A 6,511-nucleotide genomic window follows, 5' to 3' on the forward strand; every position below is an offset into this window, starting at 1 on the left:
AACCTGTTTCAAATGCAAAGAAGTTGGTCACATTGTATCAACTTGTTCTCAAATGACAAAATCAAAACAGGGAGTTTCTAAAAAATTGAAAGAAAAAGTTATCGATTTTGAACCACCAACTGAAAAATCCAAAATTTTTGAAAATTCGACGCATGAAGTAGGTGAGTGTTCAAAGAAAAATTCTTACAAAAAGAAAGCCAAAGACAACCAAGTGTGGGTTGTTAAAAATTCTGATGAGAAAGTCGGCGATGAACCTGATTCCACAAAATCAGAGGTGTAGGATCGTTCTCGGCCCTGTTTGAGTCGTTCAGAGAAGTTCGTATCCGAATTAAGAGGCGGAAACTAATAATTCGATGCTATTGAAGCTATATTCACTTTAAACTTGCTGTATTATTGATATTAAACGCGATTACAAGATTTGACAGCACTTCGGCAGCATACCGGAACAAACACCTTCAACTATGTGTTTATGGTTCGCTCATATGGCCCTATTTATAGACAAGCTGGTTCGCTTATACGTACATGTACGTATAAGCGGACCTACATCGTGTAGGATCGTTTCGCGACCTAAACGAGTCGTTCAGAGGCTTTCTCCTGAGTTTCAGGTGCGGAATAACAAGAAACTAAGGTAGAAATAGCACGCAAATCACTTTAACTACTTGTTTATTGATCTGACAATCTTTTACAGCTCAAATCTCGCACCGGCAGCACTTCGGTACGATTTCAACACACGTTACTGACTGGATCGCTCATTGGACTATATATAGGCGTTTGGGTTCGCTTATTGGACAGGCCCAATAAGCGAACCAGACATTAGACACTCGAGCGGACCTACAATGTTGACATACGAGCGGACCATGTTACCTGCCGTTCGAGCGGACCCAACATCTTGTCGTTCGAGCGAACCTGATCAATGCTGTTCGAGCGGACCACTCATATGTCCGCTCGAGCGAACCTAACCTAATTGGACCAATGAGCTGACCTATCTATTACATGTTTTCTCGTTTTCCGTTCATTATACAATCAATCCTATTCTAAGACTCGAACGAAGATGTAGTCGACAGACAACTGCACCAACAGACTCCCCCTTGAATGTTGACGGAATCTTCAGTGAGAGTCTTCAACATGACATTCTCGGATATTGCTCGGTCTTTTTCAGGAATTCTTCCTGGATCTTTCTTTGACTATAACTTTCATCAGACTCCCCCTATCATCCTGCTAGGATTATCGTCTGGGATTTGTTACCACCATTGAAATCATCTCTTGGCTTTTCTCTGTTCCAGCTCATCATCTGCATACATCTCAAACACTTATAAGAATATTTTCAGATTTAACATTTTAAAGACTATGAACATCAATATGTAGGTTAACATTCAATCTTAGAATACAAGTTTAATGAACCATTTTGACGTTTTAATCTTCACTTTTTCAAACACTCACTCTCTCAAACCACAAGTTCAACATGTTTAGCATTTGAAATGTAGAAAATCAGTTCTTCACACACTGTTGTCGAAAATCTTTTTGTAGTTTTCAAAATTTCAAAACAAAATACAATATTTTTGGATTTTTGAATTTAATGAAATACAGAAATGAAACACTATTTTTGAGAGATTATGCAAGAGGATCATATCGGATTTCTGAGACATATCACAAACACCGTTGATCTTTGATTAAACATCAAATGTTAAAAACAAATTTACTTCTGATTGCCAGTATTGTTATCCACTTAAACCTCTACACAAGTTTTCAATTGATTCAAGATACGTATTTAATGTCTTAGCACTTAAACTTATTTGAGTGTCCCACCTCTTGAATATACTCCCGTATCCAGATTTCAATATTCAGATTTACAGGTAAGTATACTACGAATGATATCTGTATATAAATTAGGGGATATGCGAAAACTGAGGGATCTCAGGTCGATACTTCCGTATGCGCAGAGAGATATCAGTTTCGACTTTACGGTGTGTCCCCTTTAGGAGATCTTTTAGCTACAACAACTGATTATCAATTTTATTGTCTAATCAGCTGAGGGCTTTATGCTATGTTTCAAGCATATGAGGAAAGTATTATCCAAGGAGTAGGTCAGAACTTCCATTCAGCAGAAGTCCCGGAATAATACCCCATACATCATTGAGTAGAAAAACCTAGTATTTCAGAATAAGAAACCTTTCAAATGAGATTTCAGGGGTTACCTATATATCCAAGTAGTGTTCCCCACAAACTAAGCAAGTTTGAATTTATGTTTATATCTCGAATACAATTTACTAACTGTGTGAAGTCTACTGACACATCATTAGTAAGACTTGTTTAAAAACATTTTTGACTTTACAAATCTCTTAGCATGCTGTGATAGTCCACCGATGTACTATCATTTCCTCTTATAACAACAAATCTCATTTTGTATTTTTTCAATTTTTTAAATTTTTCAAAATTTTATTACTCCCCCTAAAATCAAAATATGTTTCAATTTTGATTTTCCGAGGAAAAATTGAAAACAAAATATACAAGAAAATTTGACAACATTATGTAAATTACCTCAATTCACCATCCTCATGCAAAAACAATCAAAACTCCCCCTCACAACAAACTATTTTCCCATTATGATTTCAAAACACTTAAGTTTGTTTTAATCAAAATGGTTTTTCCGGAAAATATAAGTTTGTTTACCAAACAGTTTAGGTACGGGGTTACTCCATCATCTTGTTTTCTACACAAAAGTAGGAAAATCCAAGTACAAGTTAATGTCCTTGATTTACCATTTGCAGTTCAGAATCCTCTGTACCACTTGCAAAACATGAACTCGTCTAATACCACTTGTAAGAAAAACACATACAAACCTTTTTACCGTTTGTATGATTGACATTACCGAATAAAATTAAAGAAAAATGCCGATTCATGATCCAATACCATCTGGGATCTCCGGCAATTCCTGCAAAATCTCAAATACTGATTTAGAAAGATGTCGATTCATGCTCCACTCTTACAAACCTGGGAGCTCCGGCAAGTCAGGATTTTTTCATTTAAACAAATTCACCCAAGTCTGACCAGCCTTGGGTGATTTTGAATTCTTGTTCAACAATGGTGGAAAGTTTTTCTCATCCATTGTTAAACTAGAATTCTCGACCTTTACCTCAACACATGGCTCTTCTGGTTTTGACGAACCAGAATCATTGCCTGCAGATGGCTTCTCTGACTTTAATGAGTCAGATTCATCGCCTGAAGGTGGCTTGTCTGACTTCGGCACGTCAGATTCATCGCCGACCTTTTCCTTCTTCTTCTCCTCTTTTGTCCCCAGATTTGTATCTGATGAATTCTTTTCGTTTGTCTTTACAGCTGAGGGAGTAGATTCATCAGAACTTTTATTCCTTTTGTCCCGTGAATCCGAGGACAATATCTTTTCGAGATATTCTCTCGCTTTCTTTCTCTTTTTCCTCAGTCGGTCTTTCTGCCCCTGAGAAAGCTTCACTTTTGTTTCTTGAACTTTAAGTTCTTTGACCTTCTGTTCTTTGACGTTTTGGCCCGAAGCTTTCAATTCTTTGGGCTTGACAACGACTGGTATCTTCTTTACCATTTTCTGAGAATTAGCCCTCAATCTGTCATTTGATCTTCGTGAGCAATCTCTGGCAATGTGACCTTTGATGTTGCAGTTAAAGCACCTCCTGGTCTCATAACTCCAATACTGGCAGTTAACAGCAATATGTCCGTGATATCCGCAGCTGTAACACACTCTGTTATCGTACCAATCACCATTTTGAGTCCAAACGCTCAGATGAAAGCATTGTTTGGCTTGGTGATATTCCTTTCTCAACTTTGCTGAATTTGGCTTTGAAGCACTGTGGTCCGACCTGCACCACTTATTGCCAACATTTTTTGAATTTTCATTTTTACTTTTTGTAATTTTTCATTTTGATTGGATGATCGATCTGATGAGCTTTTATTATCTTTTTGAACAATTTTCTCATTTTTAATTTTTTGTTTCTGTCCCGCTTTCTTCTTCAAGGGTTTTTGCTTCGAGCATTCACCCTTTTCAGTCGATTGCAGAACAGTTTTCTGAAACTTTTCCTTTTTATCATCAGATTTTTCACCACAATCTTTAACTTTGACTTTGTCAAAGTTGGTGACAACGTCACTTATTGGAATAGAGTTGATTGGTTTTGGACAAGGAATATTCAACTTGTCAGATGAAGTCACAAAGTCGATCAACTTCTTTTCAAGTTCTTCAATCTTGATTCTGGAATTCTCAGCTTCTTTCTCAAGCTGAGATATTCTTTCAAGATGAGACTTGATAGAATTTTCATTATCAATCTTCAAATTTTCAAGAACAGATTTTTTATCTTCCAGAACTTTTATCTGTTCATGAAATTTTAATTCATTTGCTTTCAAATTTTTATTCTCTAGCTTGATCCAAAAATCTTCATCTTCTGATGATTTCTGTTTGCTTTCAAGCTCTTTTTCCAACTCTTTGATTTTCATTTGAGCACATTCACCTTCTTTTTCAAGTTCGATAATTTTCTGAAGATGGGAATTTATCATTTTCTGTTTTTCAATGTTGTTTTTACTGAACACATTTCTCCCATCTTCAAGAATTTTCATTTGCTCTTCAAATCTTTGATTTTTCAATGTCAAACTATTAAAATCATTTAACAGTTTGTCATTTTCTGCTTTTAGTTTCTCACAATTTTCATGTAACCAAAGAATCTGGTTTTCAGCAGTGTGCTTCTCGTCTTTCAACTTTTTGACTTCATATGCCAGACTTGCCATGTCTTTCACAAGTTTGTCATTATCAGTCTTGACATTATCGCATTTTGAGCACATTGTTTCATTCTCCACTGATTCTTCAGCTTTTGGAGCTTCTTCTTCCTTTGCTATGAATGTACCTGCACAAAAAATTTTAACGAAATCAAGAGGATTTCCAATATTGTCAATATAACAACCTCGTTTGAAATCGTATTTCATCACATATTTTGCCCTGACACATTTAGCAACCCTTTTGTGCATCTCCTCAATCACATCTGAACCCAAATCTAGCACATTATTCTCCAAAACCTTGATCATTTCTTTCTGTTTCTTTCTGATTTCAATTTCATGACCTTTAAGTTTGCTGATGAATTGATTTAGAGGTAGTTTTGAAAAATTTGAGTCCTCCCTTAAATTTTTCAAACATTCACCCCATTCAATCAGTAATGCATCTGCAAACTTCTCTAATTTCTCAGCATTTGACGGATATATCTCATGATCTTTCAAATAATTCAGTAAGACACTATATCGGTCTTTAAGATCTTCCAACGTTTCGTCTTTCAGACACACAAAATATTTAAACCTTTTTGCCCATCCATCTTTGCTCACTTTTCTATAACCCTCATCTAGAAATCCGTGATGCCAATCATTAACTCTTTCGAAATAATAGTTCTCTTGTTCATCAACCACCATCGCCATTTTTCACAAAATCCCGATACGTAGTTGTTGACAAATAAGCGAACCAAGGGTGACAGAAAAGCGGACCAATCAGCAATTGGACACAAAAGCGGACCGGATGGGTTAAATGAGCGAACCAGATGTCAGAAAAGCGGACCGGATTGTAACTCGGTCGAATAAGCGGACCGGATGAATTCTTTTGGAGCGGACCGGTCGGATAAGCGAACCTGATCGACCAAATAAGCGGACCGAACGTCCAAATAAGCGGACCGTTCGAATGAGCGAACCAGACGAGCGGATCACTAATCGTCCGAATAAGCAGACCTCCAATCGGACCTCATTTTTCTTCGAATTTTTTTACCAAACTTTCAAGGGTTTGTCTCTGTAGTATTACGCACGATCTGTGAAATTTCGGCTGATTCTGACCGTTGAAAGTGTCTGAAATGAAGAAAGAACGTGTAGAAGTAAGAAAAAGTGACGAAAACCGGCTATTTTCTGCAGAGAACCTTCTCCTGAGCTCTGATACCAATTGTAGGATCGTTTCGCGACCTAAACGAGTCGTTCAGAGGCTTTCTCCTGAGTTTCAGGTGCGGAATAACAAGAAACTAAGGTAGAAATAGCACGCAAATCACTTTAACTACTTGTTTATTGATCTGACAATCTTTTACAGCTCAAATCTCGCACCGGCAGCACTTCGGTATGATTTCAACACATGTTACTGACTGGATCGCTCATTGGACTATATATAGGCGTTTGGGTTCGCTTATTGGACAGGCCCAATAAGCGAACCAGACATTAGACACTCGAGCGGACCTACAATGTTGACATACGAGCGGACCATGTTACCTGCCGTTCGAGCGGACCCAACATCTTGTCGTTCGAGCGAACCTGATCAATGATGTTCGAGCGGACCACTCATATGTCCGCTCGAGCGAACCTAACCTAATTGGACCAATGAGCTGACCTATCTATTACATGTTTTCTCGTTTTCCGTTCATTATACAATCAATCCTATTCTAAGACTCGAACGAAGATGTAGTCGACAGACAACTGCACCAACACATCGTGACATAAAAGCGGACCTAACAGTGTA

The sequence above is a fragment of the Helianthus annuus genome, chromosome 14, assembly GCF_002127325.2.
Source record: "Helianthus annuus cultivar XRQ/B chromosome 14, HanXRQr2.0-SUNRISE, whole genome shotgun sequence".
Classification (NCBI taxonomy): Eukaryota; Viridiplantae; Streptophyta; class Magnoliopsida; order Asterales; family Asteraceae; genus Helianthus; species Helianthus annuus.